This window comes from Melospiza melodia, chromosome 14, assembly GCF_035770615.1.
Source record: "Melospiza melodia melodia isolate bMelMel2 chromosome 14, bMelMel2.pri, whole genome shotgun sequence".
Classification (NCBI taxonomy): domain Eukaryota; kingdom Metazoa; phylum Chordata; class Aves; order Passeriformes; family Passerellidae; genus Melospiza; species Melospiza melodia.
In genome coordinates, this window is record NC_086207.1 from 15,868,227 (window position 1) to 15,892,959 (window position 24,733).

Genomic DNA, 24,733 nt, shown 5'->3' on the forward strand with positions numbered 1-24,733 from the left:
ATGCCAACACCTCCTCTTAAGATATAGTTCAGTGTCTTAAAATTAGCATGTGCACATGGGGTGACTGGTTGGGAATATTCTCCCTAAACAAAATCCCAGGCAGGCAGGCAGGCCAGCAGGGAGCTGTGCACATGGTGAAGAGCAATGCTCTGCCTTCATTGCAGCCTTAATTTATGAACTAGATTTATTAGGTCTTTTTTATTGAGTTATTGCACATCCTACTTCTTCCTGTGTCAATAGCTGTGTCCAGAGAGAAGGCAAAAAAAAAAAAAAAAACGAAAGGCAAAGCGCCCAAAGCTTGGCACCACTTTGCATGTGCAAATTCAATATTTGCAAATACCAGTGTGAAATGGTTTCACTTTCTGTTTTGTACCCCAAAGAAAAGAGGCCACAGTGGGCACTGCAGTGGAGAGGGAAGCCCTCTCCCAGGGCATCCTCAGCACAGCTTGGCATTGCTCTCTCCCACATGGCAGCTCAACCCAACACCCCTTGTTCTCCACTGCCTCCCAGGGAGCAGGGACACAGCACGAGGAACTGGAATGGTGGGCTCAAAAACGGTCTGAGATTGTAGCGGAAATAAAAAAGAGCAGGAAAAAATTATATTGTGCACATCTTGAGCTTCAGGTTATTGTCCCCTACTGTATGTTGTGTGCTGCTTTAGCCTTTTCAGGACTTAACTGAGTGTCCTTTGCCTGTAGCTCTGCAGTCCCATAAAAAGATCCACTTCTTGCAGACTCTGATTGCACATAATTGCTTTTTTCCTTTCTAAATTGCAGTTTAGAGATTCCCTCAGCTTCTGTGCCTGACAGTTCAGGAGAATGATCTAAAGTCTAAAATCAAATCACAGACAAGTAATAGAGCTAAAACCACCTTAATGTATAATAAGTATAATGTTTCGCACACACCTCAGAAATATTCCTAGCCCTGTTAGATCAAACATAATAAAATTAAGTTATGGACTACTAAAATCACAGCAATTCAGCATCTTGTCCTTGGAACCCAAAACAAGAGACACTGAGATATTAGCCTTGATTTTCAAATCATCTCCAAAGCTGTATCTATTATTGTTGAGGGTTTTGCCTGCATGTTGTGCTTTTTATGGTATCTATTTATTTTTTCTGCTAAAACACAGATGTTTGTGCTGTATTGTATTCATATGAACCAGCCAGATAAGCATTCAGCTGCTCTGTGCATGTAAGTGCAATCATTTTGCATGTAAGGCAAGGAGAAAACAGCCCCTGTCAGCTGAAATAGCAAAAAGGAAAAAAAAAGAACAAGAAAAAATAGGAGTGTGTGTGAACAAGCATTCAGTGATAGACGCCTCATCTCTGAGATTGATCTCAGAGATTTTGGCCCTTTAGCATGAGATTGATGTGGAACAGTTTTCAGTTTTGACATTGTGTTGGACTCATCAGAGATGCTGCCATCTTTGCAAGCAGGGAAAGCTGGTGTCTGCCTCAGCAGGCAGCAGAGCAAAGCAATAAAGGCTCGGGGAGGTCTGACATGTCTTCCTTGTGGGATTTCTCCGCAATACTTTCTATTGATCCTATGTTGTCTTTTCCCTCAAGCATCCCTGTGCCCACATTTGCTGTTCTTGATCGTTTTTGGGCGCAGCTCCAAACAATATTTATTTACCTTTAATTTCAAGGGTGTTCTGAGAGGGGCAGGGATGCCCCAAAACGCTTGTGGAATACTCAGGGAATTGGATGGATGATGGTGTAGGCCCTGAACACAAACAACAGGGGGAAGCAGAGCTAAAGTCTGGCCTAACCTAACATGGGTATTTAAGTAGTTTAATTTTGAACTAATTTTAAAATAATGGAATTAGATTTTCTATGCTCCTAATTCTGCCTGAGTGAACAATAGAATCAAATTGCTCCAGACCACTCACGCTGCGATCCCAAATATTCAAATAGAATTGAAGTGTCACTGAGGGCTGAGCCTGCCCATGGAAAGCTCTGGTGATCCTCAAGTTCCCAGGGAGGAGAACTCAAGGCATCACTTCCATGGGCACAGAATAGAACAGAATCAAGGCCTTTGTGCTCAGTAATTTTGACGTACTAATGCATTCAGCTCTCAATCACCTAAGCATCAAAGCAATTAAGCTTTGGCTTTCAGCAGTGCATCCTAATTGTGCAGTCTTCTCTGCAGAGATGGATGATCAAGCTCACATGGCAGTGCAGAGCTCAGGACAGGGATATCCATCTCCCACTCAGCTCCTGCCTCTTGGTTCTCCCTGCAGAGACAGTGGTTGGTGCTCAGGGACATGTACCCTCAACCTGTTTCCCCTTCATTGTTATTGATCCCATTTTTGGCGCTGTCTGACCTTGAAACACCCTTTATTTTTTTATTTTTAAGCAGATTAGGAAGAAAGCTTCTTGGAGGGCTTAAAGGACTGTATGCTAAAGATGATTTCTACAACCTGATATGGATTACCATAGTTACTCTGTCTGAGCATGGCAGCTTTCCAACTCCTCTGCCAGGAATGATCTAAAAGCTTCTCTTTTATTGTGTCTTGAGGTGAGAGTCTAGCTTTAAAAAGCTTTCAGAATTCTAATTCTTTCCTCCAGTTTGTTGGCAGGGGGAGTCCAGGGCTGCTCCATCTGATGTCTGATATCGCTGATAACCCACAAACGACGCGCTCGACATCTCAGATTGTGCATGTCCAATCGCTCTGTTAATTGAGGGAGATGCAGCTCATGGCATCCCCATTATCTCTGCAATCTCTTATTCCTCCAGCCTCTTTCCAGGCATACTGTTTAGGGTTTGTGGCACTCCTTCATGGAACATGTGCATTTGCTAGGCCAGATCTGCAGTTAGCAAGAGCAGCAGAATGTAAAGGGCAGTCTCTCGAGTCTTGTTATCTTCTTATGCACAGTAATAGCACAGTCTGCATGCCATTCATGATTTTTATTTAATAGAGTTTCCTGGTGTGTATTTTAGGATTCATTTAAAAATACATCAGTGATGAGCAGGGTAGGAAGAAGAAACTGAGCCAAAAATTCTCTCTAAACCCAGACCAATAACAGTCTTCTCCTGCCTGCAGCTGACATTTAGGAGTATTCTTAAATCATTTTAAGTGATTTTTAAAAATCACTTCCAAAAAAAGGAGTCTGAGGGAGAGACTATGGGTGGATTGCCTGATGCCAGCATGAGTAGGGTAAAGAAACTGGGTCCTAAGTTAATGTTGAATTAATGTTGATAAGTGATTAGAGGGAAACTGGAAATGGCAGACTGGGTGTGGAATATCTCAGCATTGCTTATGGCACTGTTTTAATGATGAAAAAATCCAGGTTTCTATAAATAGTACTGATTTATTCCTTGGGATTTTAAATGAGGCTCTTTCAGGATTCCATGGACTGTGGCATGGACCACCCTGCTGACCACACAGGGGCAGGGAGCACTTTAGCACATTTTCTATTTTATGTCTCTATTTGGCAGGTCCAAGACTGGGACAGACCCATTTCTCCTAGTCTCAAATTAATTCTTTATCCATTAGACTATTCTTTATCCTGCTGTACTGTCTGGAAATTATAAATCATTGCTGTAGATAACAAATACTTCCTTCTTCTTCCTCCCCACTGCTTAGCTCTTGTTTGTAGTGCTGTCCTTCCTGACTTCAATAGTTGGGTTAAGCCTGTACAAAAACCCAAGCCACAGTGAAATGTCAGCATGCAAAACCAGTCCAAAATTCCTGGATTGCTGATCCAGACATGCTGCACATTCATCCATCTCCCTCCTGAAATCAATAAGGCTCTCAGCAGAGCCTTCCAAGGGGTCCCAGCAGAGCCTTCAGTGTAAGTTTTCTGCTCTGATCCGTGGTTTTGGCTGAACATCCTGAGGTGCTGCCTGTGCTGCAGCCCAGGCTGCCAGGGCTGCTTCAGCCCATCAGTCCACCAAGCCCAGCTCAGGAGATATTTTAAATACCATGAATATTTAAAATGAGCAAAAATCAAGCCCTCGAGCATCCTGCTTTTTCAAATTGTGAGAGCTGTGACCAAATACTGACACAGGTATTTTACATAATTAAAATTAAGCCTTCTTTTCTTTTTTCCTCCTCTTCCTTTTCCAGCAGCACCCCATTTAATGCCTGTGGCAAGATTCATCACCTGGAGGCTGTTTTTTATGAGATTTGACAAAGATCATTCAGGAGTCAATATTTTGCCAAAAGCTAAGTGATAAGTCTAGTGACTTGCATATAATTACTCCTTTTCTTTTATGTCTTTCTTTTTTTCCCCCATTTCTTTTCATTGGGGCTTTGAGTTACTGACAGCAGAGCAAATGAGCTATGCTCAGGAGGTATAAAGGCTTCAGGTTTGTACTTTGCTCACTGCCTCAGCTTCATTTTGCATGATTTCTGAATAACAGCAGGAGCACGGAGACGCCGTCATGTCTTTATGTACAAAACTCACGGCTCTCCACTGAATTCCTTGAGTTTTTCTTGTATTTGATGAGGTAGGCAACAGTGGTTCCAGCAGGACAAAATGAACTGGCTTAAAGGAGCAGGCTATGGAATGGGCAATGGGAATGAGGCTCTCAGATATCTTTAGGCTCCTTCAAGTAACCTGGGCTGGATTTTGGTCCAATGGTGAATTTCGGTACAAAGAAATTTTTGCCTTTGTGAATGGACCTTAGACAGAAACCAGCATAAAAATCCTCTTGGCAGCTGGCTCCCTTCCTACATATGATCACCCTTCAGCCCATAAAATTACAGCTCTAGCTTTGTACCAATGTAGTTAAAAGAGCAGATTTATCTGGGGCCCTAAATCAGAAGCTGATGTGCAGCAGTGGCTGTGTGCTGCCAGACCCCTGCACAAATGCCCCAAGTCACAGTTGTTCCATTCTGGTAAAGCTGTTTCTGAGATTTTGCAAAGAAATTTATATTGGAGATTTTTGGGTTTGTTTGTCTGATTGCCTGACAAGTACCAGTGAGGCTTTTTAAGCAGGTCACATGTGAAGGAGTGGTAAAAGGAACTGGATGCTGTGTCCTGGGTCAGGCATCTGGTCCTATTAAAGCCCAATTTACCTGTGTATTTACCTCCCTTCCAAAAAGAAAATTCAGTCCTGTCTCCCAGGAAGCAAAGAGTTGCCTTGTGACTGAGTTAATGCTCACAGGGTGGTATGAAATGTGTCTGTATTGATTTCCAAGAGAAGGTTGTTATGAGGAAGCATTTCCAACGACTCAAGGCTGGTTAGTTCACAATCATTTTGTGTTAAATAATTCAGAAGCTGATGCAAAAGTAAATTAGTAAGTAGTCTAAACAACACGGTTTTGTGGCAAACTTTATCAAAGAGACCTAATTTTTACTCTCTGATTATATTACAAGTCTGGTAGACAAAAATGATCGTACAAATTTAGCGCATTTAGACTTTGTGAGGTGTTTGACTTGGCAGTGAATGGCGTGCTGATTAAACATTAGCACCATTCAGTACCATTAGAATATGCATTAAATGGATAACTAAGTGCCTGGCAGAGCTCAGGGGTAGCTGTTGATGGGGAATCAGGACTAAATGGACCTGTGGTTTCTGGGGCACATTAGGGTTAAGTAACAAAGCTCTCTGTTATTTGTATCAATGGTCTGTAGCAAAACACAAAATGAAAATTTTTTGCAAATGGTAGGCAGTGAAGAGGAAAGGAGGCTGGCACTGGGGAAGGTGAATTTTTTGGTAAAGGGGATGAGGAGCCCATCAGGCCCATGTTGGTCTGTGCAAGGGCACAGCCCTGCAGGCTGGAGCACGGGGAGCACTCATGGGATGAAGGGAGCATGATCCAAGAATGCTCTGCACATCGATCCTGCTGCGATGGCCTGACAAAGGGAATTTATGTGGCCTTTAAATATATAAACAAGGGGGTACTAAACAACAGGAAAAGAGGTGATTTTAGCCTTTATTGCAGCGCTGCTAATGCCAGGTCTCAAGTAGCAAAGTATTGAGTAAAAACTTTGTAAGGATATGAAAAAGTTGGAAAGTGGGTAGGAAAGAAAGGCTCAAATTATTTGAGGGTATGATGAAATGCTTTACAGTAGGAGGAAAGAAAGGTTCAGTGTGTTTCATAGACCAAAAAATGGTCTGGGTTTTTTTTTTTTGTTCTTTTTTTTTTGGTGCATGAGTCTATTCTGGGAAGAAAATAACTCTGTCCTAAAAGGAGAGAAAAATAAAAGAAGAGCCCATCTCTGAAAGCTAAAACAGATATAATTAAATGAGGTGTGGGGTTGGTGAGAGTGTTTTGGGGTTTGTTTTATTTTAACTGGGAAGTGATTTTAGTCATTAGAGCACATAATCAAGAGAACAAAATAAGAGAATTCTTTGCTTTTTGATGACTCCAGGGTAAGACTTGCTGCTATTCTCCACTGGTGACTTCTTTGGGACTTAAAGCTCTGTTTGATTAGAAATAGCTGAGTAAAACACACTGGTCTGTTATAAGGTCAAAGGAAGATCTAATGAGTGTTCCTGATGTTGAACTTGTTGACACTCTAACAGGGGATGAACACAGTGATATTAAAGCAGCCTGCCCCAGTCTCAAAAGGAAAAGCTCTCCCACTGTTATTAGCTTCCTTGTGTGTGACAGTTGTTGTTCATACATTTTTAATGTTTTAATCTGGAAAGCTCATTGACATTTTGTTCTGAAACAAACAGCGCTGCTCCGCAAAGGAGGACATTTGTTCCTGCAGCTGCACCATCTGGGCAGGAGAGCAACAGGGCTGCCCCAGAGTGCTCTGCCCTGCCCTGCAGAGCCTTGCCAGGGTTCCTCAGGTGCTGGAATTGCTCCACTGCCATCCACATGGTCTGTGCTGAATTAATATCGAGGCTCTCTTGGGTGGCTCTGCTCTCTGCTCAGGAGCATCAGCAGCAACAGGCAAGGGTTTGATGGAAGATGGTGCAAACCTGATTCCAGCATCAAGCCTTAAAGATTTGGAGGCAAAAAGGAACAACTACAGTTATGAAATGTGCCAGGAAGTATTTCCCATCAGGAAGAAGTGAATGAACTCACCACAGCTTGGCCCAGCTGTGTCTGTATTTTACCCATGCTGCAAGCCTCTGTGCCAGATATTAAATCTGACCTGGTGCTGGGCCTGATCTCAGGAGGGAATATCTCCCTGCTCTTCAGCTCTTACCCACCCTGAATATAACTGCTTTTTATCCCCCCAAAAAAACCCAAACCAAAAACAAACAAAAACCAAACCAAACCAAACCAAATACCTCAAAAACCCCCACCTGAAACCGACAAACAAACAAACAAAAAAACCCCCCACAATAAAAAAGAAAAACAAAACAAACAAGCAAACAAACAAAAACAGGACAAAAACCCCCAAATAAACCATCAGACTTTTGGATAAAAATGCTGCAGTGCCATCACTCCCAAATCCCTGCCAGGCAGGAATTGATGCCTTTTCCCCTGGCAGAGTCAGAGAAAAGTTTTGTCTTGGATTGACCCAGCTCCAGCCTCAGCATAGGGGATTTGTTACAGATTTCCCCTTGTTCCATTCCTGCAGTGATTTAGCCATTTCTAGCTACTAAACCCCAAATGCATCCCCATGTCACGTTCCTGGCAGTGTCACCAGGTGCTCCAAGGCCAGTGCCTCTAAGCAGGGAGGAGGGAGTGGTGCACAGAAGCCTCTAAATTCCAAAGCAGAACTATAAAGAGCTGTAATTGTACCCAGAGTAACTTCCCTGCTATAATTCTCAGCAGGAAAACAATTACACTGCAGCAGTATAACCAGACAGACACGCTGTAAATACAAAATATCCTTTGGAAATATATGCTCCACATTCTAAATACATTTAGAATTAAAGCAAACAACTCTTTTCCAATTGGGATTCAGGGCAGACATGCCGAGGGGTTTGGGATTTTTTTCTTTTTTTCTTCCCTCTTATGCTTCTACTTTGCTGTGTAGCAGCCAGATGAAGGTGCTGTGTTGGTTGAGATGTGGCTGGCACTCTCAGGCTGTTGTAGGAGAAATGGCAGGGGAGAGCTCACCATCACTCAGTCCCTCATTCCCCACTGCAGCTGGCTGCCTCTGTCTCCTGAGATGAAGGCAAGTGAGGAGGGGGGGTTTGGTGGTTTTTGGCACCAGAGAGGGCAGAGCCAGAAGCACAGAGCCAGATCAGCTGCTGGTGCTGGGATGCAGCAGCGCTGAAGGCTCAGCTGTTCAATACCCTCAGCGTGCTCTGGGCACTAGGGGAGGATAGAGGATCACACAGCCCTGGGTCATGGACACAGCCCTGAGGAAAATGGGAATGCTGCAGGGTCTGCTGCCTCAGATCTGCTGCTTCTGCTGCAGCAGAGCCCAGAGAAGCAGCTGGATACAGAAAGGAAAGGACCCATGCCTTGTTTCCTTTATACCTTTATTTGCTGGAGAGGACTCAGGGTTGGTATTTGGGGCACGTTGTCTCTCCCCAAACACTCAGCATTTGATTGATGGTCGTTTTTAAGTGCTAAGATGTTGATCTGCCAGAGGTTATTTTAAATTACTGAGCTTGAAAGATAGATCTGAAGTCTATTCAGAGAGCCTAAAACGTATATAAATGCAATGTTTTAGTATCTTCATTCATCTTTTGAGGGATTTTATGCAGCATATGTTCCTACACTGCTCAAAGAAGGAAAATTTGGCCATTTGTTGCTGCCTAGTCCAGCCCCTCTTGGATAAGGGTAACTTGGCAGACTTGGAGAGTTTTTTAATTTCTATCATCCCTCACCCAGTTCAACAGGAAAAGGAGATGGGGCGGGGGGAAACAAGGTCCTAAAGAAATGTGTTTGAAAATCTACAGAGTTCTCTGGGAACAGAGATATCTTCTCTGTATGTATTTTAAAACCATTCTGCTGCAGTATGTTTTACAAACCTACAGGAAGTTTTTCATTGGATACTTTGGGAGGGAAGATACAAGTTCATGTGGTTGTGTCAGTCAGGGTATGGCTTGCAATGCTTCATGCTGATTCTGAATGCGATTTATTCAAGTTATTCAAGTTATTTTGAGGTATTACAACAACTTCTATAAGTGTCCACCCTATTTCCACTGGTCAGTGGATATTTTAGAATTGTCTTTAATAAGACAATGCTGTAAAATTTAAGGACAGTAGGATGAGTTGAGGTTATGAATGGTGTGTATCCACCACAAATGGAAATATTGCTCGAGGCAGGAGATTAGGACAGAGCTTTCTCCAAAGACAGGAACAACAAAAAGTTCACATTTTGAAAATAATAACGCAGGACAGAGAGAGGGGAGGAAGGAATAAAAGAGAGATCTCCCAGAGATCACAAAGCCAAAGGTAGCAGCACTTTATTGCATCTCTCAAAAGTTTAGAAGTGAAGCCCATAAGAGTGAAATGCATGGCTTGAGGGCCAGAGCTAAATCAGGCTCCCAGCACAGAGCAGGGGCTGTCCTGCAGATCTGTTTGTCACTGCAAGCAGAGGCTGTGAAGCCAACAAAGGGGATCAGAGCTGATGTTTAACAGCCACAAAGCTGCTTCTCTATCTGAGAGCTTCTATCAGGAACAAGTGGTGGGTTTGGGTTGTGTTCACAGGGGTCCCAGGATGAGGGAAGAAATGAGAAGCTTAACTCCATGTTTCATAAGGCTGATTTATTATTTAATGATATATATTATATTAAATGAAACTGATATATTAAAACAATACTAGAAGAAAGGACTTAATCAGAAGGCTAGCAAGGAAAGGAATGGAAAGGAATGATAATAAAATCTTGTGACTGACCAGAGAGTCTGAGCCAGCTGACTGTGATTGGCCATTAATTAAAAACAACCACATGAGACCAATCACAGATGCACCTGTTGCGTTCCACAGCAGCAGATAATCATTGTTTACATTTCGTTTCTGAGGCCTCCCAGCTTCTCAGGAGAAAAAATCCTAGCAAAAGGATTTTTCATAAAATATGTCTGTGACAGTAAGTTTCTCCACACTGGCATGTCAGAAACCTGGGTTTTCCCTACAAATGCCCCTTTTCCATGCTCATTCTCTCTTGCTGTAAGTAAGGGAAGACAGGTTGGGGAAGGAGTTTTAGAATTTGAATAATTGAATTTCCATTCCTGATTTCAGTGAAAACAGCAGTTTGCATGTACCAGAGCGGGAGCTTCTAAAAGCACAATCACTCAGTGCACGTGCAAAAGTGCACAGACATGTACACACACAGGTATACACACCCCAAACACAAACAAGCATCATCCTGCTGTGCACTTGTAGAGCTTCTGGTCTGAAACTGAACATGAAATTTCCTGTGTATTTGTCTTCTTTACAGTGTCTTCATTGCAATGACTTGATTTGCTTAGAGCAACAAACAACACATGGGGTAGGTAGGGAAATAAGCAATTGTCTTTATGTTTTGCCTATATATATACCATTAGCTCCACACAGAACATGACTCACCAGCAGCAGGTGTCCTGCTGTTATGTTCAGCAGATTAGTAATGATAGGGAGGGGGCTGCTCTCCCTATATGGCATCCCAGAGGGAACCTAAAAATAGCTCAGACTTACAGCAAAGTAAAAGTATTTGTGGGCTTTGAACAAAGTCTGCTTCTGAAGGTAAGAATCAGAGCTGATCTGTTTAATCTGATATTCCTTCTTTTTTTTTTTTTTTTCCCTCCTGTGTGAAGCTTGCCTTGGCAGGGAGTTTAGAGTTATGAACAGTTGTCTTCTGTTTTTATAGAAACAGGGTGGGGATTGACCAGTTAGAAATCAGTGTAACAGCACTTGCAGTGGAGGCAGAGGCAACAGGGGAATGTGTCTCTGTTAGTTAAGAATCGTTGCCTTTTTTCCCCTCCCTTTTTCCCTCTTTCTCAGTTGTTAGAGAATCTGAATGGCATATGAGCAATCCCAGCATGTGACTCTGCTCCGAGGAGCAGGCGAGCTATTGCTAGTAGTTACTCCCACCATGAAACAAGTCCAGTAAGCAAAGTTGTCTGCAAAGTTATTGTGGCAGCAGAATTTGAGAAGAGAGGAGCTGTTTGTATTTCCAAGGTGTGTGCAAATTCAGGGTGTGCTGTCGGTGCTCTGTGGGAGTGTGGCTGAGGAGGTTTTTCATTTTTTTCAGCCTTGCTGCTAAATGTCTGTGTGTCTCTGCGCTCAGGTATATTGTGGGCAGAGAGCTGGCCAAAAGGAAAATACTGCTTTTCAGAGGAAATCTATAGAAGATAACTGTGTGTTTATTATATTTACATGTGCACATCCACATTTGCACCTGTGCACAGAGATCCTGAGCTGCTGGGCTGCAGACAAGCCCCCCAAGCTTTGCTGTGAGCCACTGCCTCTGTGCAGCACAGAAATGGAGTTGTAAGGGCTGAGCTGCGCTGCTGAAAAATGAGGTACAAGGGCTGCTCGTTACACCAGAATAACCTCACGGGCTGTGATGGATTTCCCCTGACTTTTTCGAGTGGCATTGCCAATATTGAGAACAAGCAACTTTGGTGTTGTGGAGAGGGGATGAAAATCCAACAGCCTTGCACGGGGAGGGTCTGAGGACAGACAGGTGTCAGCATGTGTGGGCATCCCCACCAACAGCTGCCATGCCTGACTGACATCGAGCCCCCAGCGGAAAAGGATTTTCTCTGTGTGTCTCCTTCCATGCCCTCATTCAGTGCTGGTTTTGGCAAAGAGATCCAGAGGGGTGAGCATGGCTGGGGCCTGGCTGTGACCCCACTGTGCTGTGGGGTGGAGGTGGCACCTGGACCACGGTGGGGTCTCACTGCCTCCTGCAGCAGGTGTTGGAGCCCAGCAGAGCCATTCCCAGGACACCTGGCTGTTCCTTGGCTCAGTGCTGATTCCTGGCTAGCCCAGTAGCTCCTTTGGCTGCTATGGGGAGGATGGCAGAAACTGTCTAATTTTAGCTCCCTGATGTTGGGCCAGCTTTTCCTAAAATCAGCATCAATGGCAAAACCTACATTAATTTGAGTGGGAAAAGGACTGAACCCAAATGAATATACGCTGGCCTTTGTAATTATCTTTATTAGCTGATAGGGAAGGAAGACCTTATTCACTCAGTGCATTTCTCTGGCTGCCTGGCTGTGCTCCAGGGATGCACCAGCCTGTGAGCAGACGGGCTGGGAGAGCAGGATGGGAGTGCTGGATTCCTGCACCAGGGGCTGGAATTCACTGTCATCCCCAAATGATGAAATCTTGCTTATTTGAAACTGCCAGGAAATGGGGCAACACCCACAAATATGGTGGGTAGGATTTAGCTGAGAAAAACTTTTCCTATTGAGTGCAAAGTTCAAAATCCTGATCCCTGTGAGGGAGCATGTAGGGTTCAGTCAGTGTTAAACACTCATTTTTAGACTGGTAAGAAGAGTGAAAATTGAAGAAAGCTGAGAAACACAAGAGGACAGGTCAGCTTGGCTAAGTGCTGGGGATGGACACAGACTAAAAACAAATCCTACTTGGCAGCACAGGGAATCTGCTGGGGTTGGCAGTCTGAAACCTGTTCCACAATAACTGTTTTCTTCTCCAGTAAAAAGCCAATGTATTGATGAGGATAAGCAGAAAGGATCAGTCTTGATGGAGCTCTGCAGGATGTTCTACTACATTTCTTGGTTCAAATGGCCACAGTTGAGGATCATGTGGTTTTCTCTGCTGATCAAACTGGATATGACAAAAGACAACATAATTTAGGGTTTTTTTTTCTCTTTCTGAAAATGAAATGCTACATGAGATTTCAAATGCTCACGCTTGCATACTTATGGGGCATCCCAACAAAAATTTCCACTGTGCCAGCTCCTGGTTAGCACAGACACAATTTTGCAAGTTCTTTTAAATAAATTCTCTTGACAAAATAATATTATGGCATACTGAAACAGGGCAGACAATTCAATAGGAGCATGCTGAAAGCACACACCTCATATCTTGGTGATACCTCAATAAACAATTCAAGCAAGGTGGGCCCAAAATGCCGCAGAAATGTGGAGTTGGTTCTGACCCTTCCATGGTTCCTCCAGCGCCCTTGGATGTCCCTATTTGCTATGAGAGTGTGCACAAATGATTTGCATTTGAGAGGTCTTTCTGGCTTGTTTATTCCTCTTAATTCTTTACAAGGACATCAAGATGCAAACGATGCCAGGGAGGCTCATCGGAAGGAGGCCACCACGGTGGCTGCTGTCTGTAATCCTCCTGCAAAGACTGGAGCACTTCCTTGGGCTGGTCTTTTGCTGGCCATCTGCTTAGCATTCCCTGGTGGTTCTTGGGTTTGGATCTCTGGTTTGTTTGTCATTTCAGTCTCCCACTTTATTATTTCCAGAGCCAAGTGAACTGCTGCCAAAGCCAATGCAATGAGATTGCATTGTGAGCTTTGTGACATGGTACACTTTTCTTTTTATCTTGAAGCCTCAGCTCCTGGAATTAGTTGATTATGTTAGAATCCCAGCATTCATTTGAAAAAAGAGGGGAAGAAAAAAGAGTGGATCTCTGCTCCTCAAGGACCAAGGAAAAAGCTTGAAAAAAAGGATCTCTGCAGACTTAGCAATCACAGGCTAAATGAAAAGAGGCTCTTTTTTTTTTTTCCTTCCCCTCGACATCAGACTGTTTTACAGACAATCATCCTATTTCTGAGTCTCTCACAGTTTTTGAGTTCTGGGTGCTGGCAAACCTGAGTAGCAGCTGTTCCTTTCTAAAGGCAGGGAAAATAAGTAGAGTAATCTCTAAGAGGAGTAGTTATTTTATCTTTGCCTGTGCTGCATTTCCCTCTGGCCCTGCAGCCCAGTGGTCAGCCCAGCACTGGGAACCCTTTGCAGCACTCAGACCCCAGTAAGGCCCAGTGAGAGATGGAGGGACAAGAGTTTGTGTTAACCCAGGACTGTGATTCCCTTGAGGTCAGCAGCAGCAGCTGCTGCTGTCACTGACCCCATAACTTTAAATAATCTTAGCTATGGCTGTGTGTGGCACATCTGAAATGTGATTAGGGCTTGCCCACTTCTGGGGTACACACTGTCCCCCAGCTTGGGGATATATTTGGGATAAAACTACTGGAGCTGGGAAGGGTCCATCATTTATATTTCACTTTGCCTAGTGGACTGTTTTCCTATTTTTATTTGTCTGTGGGAAAAGACAGGATGCACAAGTCTGATTTCAACAAAAATATGTTTGTTGGTCTGGATTTTTCATCACTGTGGGCTGAGGCCTTAGGGAAACATATTTTTTTTTTATTGCTTTTTCCAGTAACTAAATGGAATTAGCATTCCCTGCCATTGCTGGCCAACTGAATCCACTTGCAAATCAGTGCAAGCAAAAGACAACACCAGTTATGAAGTACTAAAATGGGAAGTGCTAAAATTAAAAGAATAACAGAAAAGAAAATTAAGACCAATAGGTCAAATTTGTTTCTTGATTAACTTGATAAAATTTACAGTGCTTGATACTTGCCAGTTTGCTGACGTGTTTTTGTTTTCTCTTGGTCTGTCAGATTTCTTTAGTATTTTTTTTAATCTGAAAATAAGATGAAGATTTTTTTTTCATATTATGTACAACAGGAATTTTGTATATAATGTACAACAGGTGGAAGGAGCACATGTGTCGAGGTTCTGGTGTAGGGTTATATTGTGGAGCCCCTGTTCTTTAGCTGGGAAATGATTTTACAGACCTTTGATGAACCAAACCTGGCACTTCATTGGAATTTTAAGGAAAGGGAGGGTCCCAGGCCCATAAAGGGAAGGGAACAGCAGCAAGTGGCCATGTGATGTAAAGCTCTCCTTGAACATAAGTTTAACCTGTCCTAGCAACCACTAGTCAGTAGCTGCTGAGCTTATTGCAAATTCTACCTTGATACTGAGCTCCAGAGTAAAACGTGGAAGGAAAGCACTCATTGCCATCTGCTAGACCCAAAGTATTTGCATATGGTTGCAAAACAACCAACTTTTTGGAGTACAAAAAAAACCCCATTTGCACTGATTCCCTCTCCAACACATGGAGCTCCAAGGCAAAAAGGAGCTGTGTGGCTGCTGGAGCCTTTGTACCACTCTGGGTGGCCGAGCCCCTGCTGCCACTTGGCTGCTGGGCACCGTCTGCTTTGCTAAAAGGCTTTGGCAGGGAGAGGGATGGGGGGAAAAAAAGGAGAAGGAGAAAAAAATCAATTAAAAAAGGAGGAATGGAGAAAGCAGTATCCATAGTAGGGCAGTGAAGCTGTTGAAGGGTTTAGACCACAACTTTATGAGGAGCTGGGGGTGATAACCTGGAGAAAAGGAGGCTCACAAGAGATCTTGTCTATTTCTACAACTACCTGAAAGGAGGCTGGAGCCAGATGGAGCTTTGACCTCATCTCCCAAAGAACAAGCAGTAAAACAGCCTCAACCTCCAACAGGGCAGGTTTGATAGGATATAAGAAATAAATTCTTCACAGATAGGATTGTCAAGCACGGGAACAGATTGCTCTGGGAATAGTGGGGCCAGCATCCCCGCAGGTATTTCAGCGATGAGCAGATGTGGTACTTTGGGACACGGCTTAGCGGTGGGGTAGGGTTGGAATTGATGGTCTTGATCGTAAAGGTCTTTTCACACCTGAACGACTCCGTGATTCTGTGAAAAGCAGGGGGGGAAATGGGGCAGGTGTTTGAAAAAGGGAAAGGGGGCAGGAAAAAGGGAAAAGGGGCAGGAAAAAGGGAAAAGGGGCAGGAAAAAAGGAAAAGGGGCAGGAAAAAAGGAAAAGGGGCAGGGAAAAAGGAAAAGGGGCAGGAAAAAGAGCGATGGGAAAATGGGAGGGAATGGCGAGAAGGGGAGAAATGAGGAAAGAGAAGAACAGTGGGGTGAAAAGGGAGAAAAAGCAGAAAATCGGGGTGAAAGAAAAAAGGAATAAAAGGCGAGAGGGGGAAAGGAGGGATAAAAAGAAGAGCCGGAGGAGGCAGCGGCGGTGCCGCGGGTGCGGCGGGCGGGGGCGCGGCCGGGCCGGGCCGGGGCGGTGCAGCGGGGCCGGGCCCGCCTCTCCGCGCCCCCCCGCGGGCCGGGGCGCCGCGGCCGCGTGTCGGGGGCGGCGCGGCTGCTGCGCCGCGGCTCGAGCAGCGCCGCGCCCCCGCTGCCGGAGCAGCCGCTCCGCCGCCGGCCCCGCGCTCCGCCGGCATGATCTCCTGAGGGGCCGAGCCCGCCCCCGGCCCGGTGAGTGCTGCTGAGGGCCCGGCCCGCGCTCGGACTTGGCGGAGTTTCGGGCTCCGGCCGGCGCTGCCCTTCGCGGGGGGACGCGGCCCTCGGGGTGCTCCCCGCGCCCCGGCTTCCCCGCGCCTCCCTCCCTCACGTCGCTCCCTCACATCGCTCCCGCTCATCTCTCCCTCGCTTCCCTCCCTCGCATCCCTCCCTCGCAGCGCGGTGGCTCCGTGTTGGCATTCCCGGAGGGAAAAGTGTCTCTTGGCAGCGGGCGGACGCTGCCCGGCCCTCTGCAAGGCTCGGCCGAGCTTTGCGGGGGATGCTCGGTGTCGGAGCTCGGTGTCGGAGCGGGGCGAGGCTCCCGTGGGGAAGGGACTCTGCAAGTGCCCCTCGGGCTGAGTGTTCACAGCGGGCATGTGGGGGGAGCTGCGGAGAGCGCCTTGGGCACCTGCGAGCAGCAGGTGAAAGAAAACGGGCTCAGATCGGGCTGGGTCGGGGAAAAGCGCCGGGAGCCGCGGGGGATGCGGCGCTAACAGGTGCGGGGGTCGCGGCTGCTTTGGTGCCGGGAGAGGTTTCCGCAGCCCGGGCGGGTCTCGGAGCCGCTGCCGGGGGTCGGAGCCGCGGGCGGGTCCCGGCAGCCGCCTCTGAGGCGCGGGGCTGAGCGCGGCGCGGAGCGGGGCGGAGGGAGCCGTGCGATGGGAACCCTGCGATGGGAACCCGGCGGTGGGAGCCCTGCGATGGGAACCCGGCGGTGGGAACCCGGCGGTGGGAACCCGGCGGTGGGAACCCGGCGGTGGGAGCCGTGCGATGGGAACCCGGCGGTGGGAACCCCGCGGGATGCCGGCTCCGAGGTGCGAGGTGATGCTCACAGGTGAGACCGAAGCTCCAGTGGTTCCCGCACGGATCAGTGTGTTGCCCCCCGTTGGGAAAATGTATCCGGTAATGCAAACTTTGAAAGAAAAGTAAGGGGTTTTCAGTGAGAGGCTCGTTTCGCCGGATTTTGGGGAATTTCTCACGGTTGTTGGTGATGCACTTTGCTTTCTGGTGGTCTTAAGGAGTAGCTGATGTAGAAGATGCCTTTTGGACTGCGGTATTAAGAATGTTTGTTGAAGTGTCTGTGCTTTAGCGCTTGTGAATTTCATGTATAATATGTAATAGGAAAAGAAATAAGTCTGCTATAAATATTTATCAGACTATGAAAGGGTATAAGACTATGGAGCTAAGTGCTTCCTGTTAAGTCAACTTTTAAAACGGCTTCTCCCTGGGCAGTAATTCACATTTTTCAAGGGGAGAAAGGATGGGTGCAATTGAGTTGTTCAAATTAAGTCAAAATGAATTGCTTAATATTCAGAGGAGTTGATGAATGAGCCATTAAATCAACACTTGCATAGCGTTTCATTGAAAAGAAAAATGAACAACTCTCCATTGTGTGCTGGGCAGAATAGGTCAGCCAGTGACGTTGCTACATCAGTGTGCTGAACTGAGTCCTCCTCCTGCTAACAGATGTGTTTGCTGGGTGACATTCCTTAGGCATGGGAACGAGCTCCCGTGCCCCGTGTGATGAGGATTAGCATCTGCTGTAAATGACTGTAATCGTCCCAGCCTCATCTCGAAGGAGAGAAATCTTGGTTAGGTTTCATTTGGCATAAATTAACATAATTTTATTGACTCCTCGTGTTGATGTATTTCTGTTGAGAATCCACTCCTGTATTTCAAGCTATGTTTTTGTTTTGTTCCTCCCCCAAGGAAAGGCTATATTTTTGAATGCCAGTTTGAGGAAGAAATTATACTGATAAATGGAAAAATAAGGGTCATTATTTTGAAACAAGAATCCTCGTAGTAAAAGCTGTTTTCAGAGCATCACCTCTCAGCAATACAGAGGGTGACCCTTGCTTCCAAACCCTTTGATTAGCGTAGGCACAACTGTTGCAATAATCTTCTTGCCACAGAAAAATTACCTTTGTCTTTGCCCCTTGAAGTCCTTGAAATCCTTGTGTTGGAATGCACTGTGGATGTTGACTGTATCGTGTTGTGCCTTCTGGAAACTTCCAACACTTTGAAGAGTCATGGATAGTACGCCCCTGATGTTTTTCAGTTGCACCTCTTTGCTTTGTAGGTAGCTTGGAATAGCTAATTTTGCTGAAAGCTTTTAAAACTGAAGAAGTGACAGCTCTTCTGGTTTGTGCATGTAAACTGAGTATTGCAAAGGGGAAATTGTGGAGGTGGGTTTTTTGTTTGTGGTGTTTTTCTCTCTTTTTTTGTTTTTTTTTTTTTTTTGTTTTTTTTTTTGTTTTTTCTTTAAGGTTCAGAGAAACAGATTATCCAGGCTCCAGCTGAAGGTGTGATTGTAAATTGATTTAGGACTTGAGAAAGCTTCCTGCCTACAGGTCATTCGACCAAGAGAGAGAACTGGTGTGCAGCCCTTCACAGGCAGGGGCATTTATTCAGGTTTACAGTTACACAGAAGTGTGTTGTGTTATGTAATGTGGTCTGCTGCTGTTTATTTTGGGTGGTGTGTATGGACCCAGCAGTCCTGCACAGATCTTTGGGTGATGGGTTATTAGCAGGAGTTGCTTTGATGTTTGGGGAGGTTTTGTGAGGTAGCAGATGGACAATTGTGTGTTTCCCTCGTGGGAGAGGACGTTCTGGATCTGGAAATGCCTTTAGGTAGTGCCTGCTGGTAGTGTGCATTTCTCAGATGTTTTGTTATTCTTAGAGGCCAGGGTAGCTGCAGGTGTTTTTGTGCACCAGCAGTGTCTGGTTTAGAGTAGTTTTTATTTTATTTTATTCTAATCGTCCTTAGAAATAAAAGAAGTAAAAATATTTTTTCTGAAAACCTATTGTGCCTTGTAAGGATATCCTGCTGTTTCTGTTTCTTTGCTTACTATTCTCCTCTGAAATCATAATGCATTTCTTTAGTTCTTTTGATAAAGACTTTAACTCAAGCTTACTGGAAAATAGTCGCTCTATACTGAGAGAGTTCTGGCATCTTATTGACTTATTTTGGGAATACTGGAGAAAAATATACAAGATTCACTTTCATTGATTAAATCCTCCAGGGCAATCTTCTAACACTGCAGTTCTCTGGGTGAAAAATTAACTTTCTTCATTGTCTGCTCCTGCTTTTATTTCATTTGTGTGAGTCCCAGGCTCTCTTACCAGTTTACATCAAGTCCCTTAGGTGTGCTTGGAGTGGAAAGTGTCTCAGTGTGAAAGCTCACACACATTGTCACTCTCTGAGCCCATTTGTCTCTGGCCACCACCAGATCCCTCAATCCTGTTGGCCCTACAACAGTCCCAGAGGATTTTGCACCAGCCCGTGGTTCTTTCCACCTGTGAAATGTTTCCTGAGTGATTGTAAAAAAAATAAATATTAACAGCTACCTCGATGCTTTTCCAGAGGTTTGGGCAAGATAGCACTTTAGGTGCAGCTTATTGACAAATTCTGATTTATGAGGTAACTGAAAATGTTTGTATTTGTTGGATGTGGACTGAAAGCATAGGAGCTTTCTGCATTTCATCTGCAGCTTTTCCAGCACAATGTACAGCTAACAGCTTGTCTCTCATTGATTTTAGTAACAGATTTCTGCTGAATATGCCTGGAGTAGTTTGAAGACATACTAACTTTTTGGGGGGCAGTAGGTTACTCAACACCATAAAGAACTTTGCAATGTCTTCTTAGATAACCTTGAAAACTCTAAGGTTTTAGCCACTCTTTACATTCTCCCCCTGCCTGGGTTTAAGATGGATCCTATGGGAAGGCTGCTGTGTTTTTCTTTTTAGGGGGAAATGTTTAAAAGAAGCAAAAGTATGCTCTCCCCCACCCCTGATCAAGGGCTGCTGTGACTCCTGTACCTGTGTGTTTTCCCTGTGAATTCTTTGCCTTCTTCCTCTCTGCCTCCACCAGCTGCTCTCATAACAAGTCACGTCAGGTGAGCTGTATCTGACTTGTTTGGAAACAGTTCAAAAGGATCCCATTGACATTACCAGGCAATGGGTCACGCTTGAAATCTTGCCATCCTGGTGTTAAGCCTTTTCTGTTTTTCTTTTCTTCACTTGCACCTTGATTTCTGACATATTTTTAGCTACTGTGAATTTGGATAGAGCTAGTGAACAGGGATTTGGTATTGGGTTGTTTTTCTTTTTTTGTCTTTGAGAAATAGGGGATTTTATTTTTCACTAAAGGTGGAGCCCTAGGGTGATTATCTGTTTATCTGCTTAGCAAGGAAGGATGGTGGTTCCTCATGGAGGTGAAAACTTTGTGTAAAATCTCAGGATTGCCACTCAGTTTAACGCTAGAATCTGATATGGATGTTGGAGCTCTCTTATTTTTATATTTTGAATTAATGATACTTTTAAGATTGTGGTGCTGCACAGAAAACTTCATGAATCTAATGCATTGCAGAGTGGTAAGCTTAGTAGTGTTGGGTTATAGTAATACACCTGTTATTTCCCCTCTTGGTGCCACAGGGTTTGTCAGGTTGGGTGCTGGAGAATTACCAGGAGTGCAGAAGAGCAGTGCTGGGACCACATCCAGGGAAGTGCTGCCCACTGTTGGGATGAGCCAAGATTTGCTGTGACCTCCCCAGGAGATGAAATGCTGCTGTAGTGGCCTCACCTGCTCCTTGCAGGGAAGCCATGTGAGCAGTTAGGCAGTCTCATTTCTTCTTTGGCAGTGTAGCAGCAAGGGGAAATGATTTAATTAAAAGCTTCCTGCCTTCTCCAGGGGCTTCCCTGGTGGGTCACCAGCTGAGGTTCTGGTTTCTGCCCATCAGCAGAAGCTTTCACCAGCCTGGCTCAGTTCACATCTCTGTGGGCAAGGAGGGAGCAGGAGGCTGAGCACGTCTCTCTGCCCATTTTCTTGTTCTTTTTTCCTTCTGTGAGCCTGAGAAATAAAGTTTGTTCCTGTGTAATCCTGACACGACTGAAGAACCTCTTGCTGCAGGCAGCTCTGTCACTCTCTGTAGTGCTTGGATTGCTCAGCAGAGGGAGAAGAGACCATAATGCTGAAGGCACCCAGAAACAGCCAGAGCCGCATTTCCCTGGCAGACAGCAGGGAGAAGAGTCCCAAATCCTCCCTCCCTGCTTGATTTTTTTCCCCCCTCTTCTCTTCTTGTTTTGAAGCTCGGAGCTAAGCTGTGATTTTTCACCTCTTAATCAAAAGTAGCTGCCTCAACGTGTGGGTTAATGGACTGTTTCAGATGGCAGAGTGGGTGACTGTGATAGAAAAGATAAGTCCAAATCCAAGAAGCAGCATGCTTGAAAAAAAATCTCATCCATCCAAGCACTTCCTAAATATTCAGGAGCTTTCCTAAATACTTACGAAGAAACGTTGGAATTGACCTTTAGTGACTGAAGCTTTACAACACATCCAGAGATAAACAAAACAAACCAAAACCAAACCCTTTGAATTAGTTGCAATTCAAGCAGCCAGTAAAGCCCATGACTCATCTCCAGGTCAGATTTTTAACTGTCATGAATCAGTGCAGCTCCATTACTTTCCCAGGCACTGTGCCAGTGCTGCCACTGGCTGGAGGGCTGGCCTGCTATTTTTTGGGGGGGGATTAAGTTTGAAGAGAAAATTGTGAGATTATGACAAAGTTGTTGAGTTTAATTTGGGGGTTTTGTATGTTTGTTTGGGGGTTTTGTATGTTTGTTTGGGGTTTTTGTATGTTTGTTTGGGGTTTTTGTATGTTTGTTTGGGGTTTTTGTATGTTTGTTTGAGGTTTTGTATGTTTGTTTGGGTTTTTGTTTGTTTGGTTTTTTTGTGGATGGCAAAGATACTTGTTTAAAGAACAAAACCTGTCCTCAGGCTAATCGACAGCATTGCTCAGCAGAGATTTGCTCCCCTGCAGCATATTGTGAGGAGATCCAGGAGAATTAGACATTTGTTTTTTTGTCAGAGATGTCGGTTTAATGTGATAAGAAAACAGCTGCCAGATAAAAGCAGGATGCTAAACATGAAATGGAACAAAACCAATGGGAAGTTCCTGCAATTTGATTGAACAAATCAGTGTTGTGGAGACCTGGCTCGTTCCCTGTTGAGGGTGATGTGGTCAGCTTTGGGGCTGTGCTCTTCAGAGCAGAGTGTTAGTGCTCCTGCAGTGCTAAAATTAATGAGGTACCATTTACTGAGGGCTTGAGGAGCTGGAGCAGATGAAGCTGTGGGCCCTGGTAGAGGCAGGACCAGCCTCCAAACTTTCCCCTGCGCAATCCAAGGGCATGACCTGACTGCCCTGGGCACTTCCTAAATTAATGTGTTCTCTTAAAGCATGAGCCAGGAGCCCACAGGGGGTGAGGATAAGGGTCTTAACTCTCTTTAGACAGGGAAATGTGCCTAGCAGGCAGATGTGGAATGTGCTGTTAGGAAAGCAGAAGGAGCACTGTTGAGAGGTGCTGGTCGCCCAGGGAGAAGCGATTGATGAAGGCTTTTCCATCCTCTGCACTGGAAATCCAACCAAGGCCAGCTCTGGGTTTACTCTCCATGTTCTTCCCTTCCCTCCAAACCTCCAAACCAGTTATGAAGAAAGGTCTGTGTTCCATCCCTGATCCCAGCCCTGCCTGCATGGGCTCTGCTCAGGGCAGGCAGAGGGTGACCAGGTGGAGCTGATGCTGTTTAACAGCCCAAGAAACACCTCTCTCCGCAGGAGAGTTTGTCTCTGCTGGGTAATGAGCTCTGCTGCACTCGGGACTGAGTTGCTGCAGCAGGGATCAGAGGGAAGCACAAATGAGGATGCAGCACTGGGCACCTCCTCCAGCCTCTTCTCTCCATAGCAAACAGCTAATTAACTGGGAGCTGCTGGGCTGCTGCTGGCCTGGCTTCCTGGGGAAGGCTCTTGTGCAGTTTGTCTTGCTCCAGTAAGTTTCTGAAGTCTTTCAAAACTGTGCATTGCAGCAACACCTCAGTTTTTATTCTGACTTTTAGGCTTTTGCAAGTGTGACATCTGATAGTGGAGGTGGGCAGTGAAGCTTCAGCTGAAGGGAGAGTTGTTCAGGTACAGAATGCATAGCCATGGGTTGGGGTTTGAGAGCCTTTCCATGATGTACAAAATAACCTGCCAATGTCTCTGTTTATATTTGAAGTATAAAATCCTTTATGCAGAAACCATAAACGTTTTTTGGGTGGTGGCGTGGGCAGTCTCGCTCCTCTTGCAACTTATTTTATGGCTATAAATGTGATGTAAGTGGATTTTCTGCCTTGTACTATCTGTCTGAAGGAGGATGAAATTCACTGTTGTTACTGTCATGCTCAGGTAAAACAGTAACCCTGAATTTTAGCGGTTTTACCTTGTGAAGTTCACAGATACTGCAACTTCAAAATTTTATTTTTAAGTATATATGACTTCTTGAAGAAGTGAAGCCAAAATATTCTTTAAATCAAGAGTTTAATTTACTTAACCTGACTGCACTACAGAAGAATCATAGCCCTCACAGGGTACAGCTCAGTTTTCTGCTTACATGTTGCCCTGAAGAGGTGAATTATTTTGCAGTTTTTTTTTCCACAGAGCTTGCACTAGTGGTTTGCAGGAAATCATTAGCTGTATTACTGTTTCAGTATGGGCACTGGGAAATCCACTTTTATCTGTTCCTGCTTACCAGTGTGCTGCAAAAGGCTTGCCTTGCATGTACTGAAGCATGATTAATTTGGGGGGCTAATGATGAAACTGCAGTGCTTTGATAGGTTGATTATTTTATGCTCTGCCAGAAATGGATACTTAAAAGAAGATAGATCTGAACAAGATATTCAAGAGCCAGTTACTGGTTTGAGTTAGCTAACAGGGAATAGGCCAATCCTACTGCCACTGGTGTCAGTGAAAATACTGAGTGAAGTCAGGCATGCAGTAATTAATTACCTACAGATGATGGTTTTTGAAGTAGTGAATAAAAGATTTGAAGTGCTGGTTGAATTGTCTGAAAACTAAATCTGTTAGATATTTTTCTCTTTTTTTCCTCTTTCCTTTGTTCCCCTTCTTTCTGTCTGGCTTCTGCTGAACAACAGGTACTTCTGAATTCCACTGCCCAGGCTGGGGGATCTGGCAGATGTAGCCCTTATGCAGGCTGATGTTATACACCATTGCATGTTTAATTTCTCTATTTGAAAGTAATCTTGAGGGTGGGTATTTTATTGGTTTAGGGAAAAAGCACCTGCACACTGATTCCCGAGTGTAACAGTAATGAAGTTTCCTGGAAACAGGTATTTCCTGAAAGAGCTTTGTGAAGTCAGAGGTGAATGACTTTAAGTATCATGTTTAACAGTTGTCTTATTACTGGCATGGAGGACATTATAGTTATTATCATTGAGTCAGATATTGAAAAATGGTGCACTTAAATGTCTCCATTGTTCTTCTTTTCATCAGCCCTGTTATGAACTGCCTTCACTGACAGGTTGGAGGGCGATAGTGCCTGTGAGGCTGAACTCGTGTTTGTGGGAATAGCTGAATCTTGTGAAAAATAGTACAAAGCATGGACGCTTTGCAAAGAGCAGAATTGTTTCTTAGATTATTTTGTGAATTAGTAGTTTCTATGTAGGAATTTTCTCAGCATCAGAATGTCCAGCAAGCCAGGATTTTTGTCATTCTATTGTATGTTTGACTTATAGATCTTAATGCCTTTTCCTCTCTATGGGGAGATTGAAGAACTAAGTAAAAATGATTTATGCAAATTTT

General features: G+C 44.8%; 1 protein-coding gene across 5 annotated transcripts in view; it reads left to right on the plus strand.

The window, feature by feature from the left end:
• Positions 1-10,439: 10,439 nt before the first annotated feature.
• SGCD (sarcoglycan delta) overlaps positions 10,440-24,733 on the plus strand; it is a 310,429-nt gene continuing 296,135 nt past the window's right edge. For 3 of the 5 annotated variants that reach the window (XM_063168911.1, XM_063168908.1, XM_063168913.1), the window contains exon 1: positions 16,010-16,082. The gene's annotated coding sequence lies outside the window, so the exon portion shown is untranslated. Of the gene's footprint in view, positions 10,536-16,009; positions 16,083-24,733 lie in introns of those variants that run through there. The other 2 variants (XM_063168909.1, XM_063168910.1) reach the window with 2 other exon arrangements.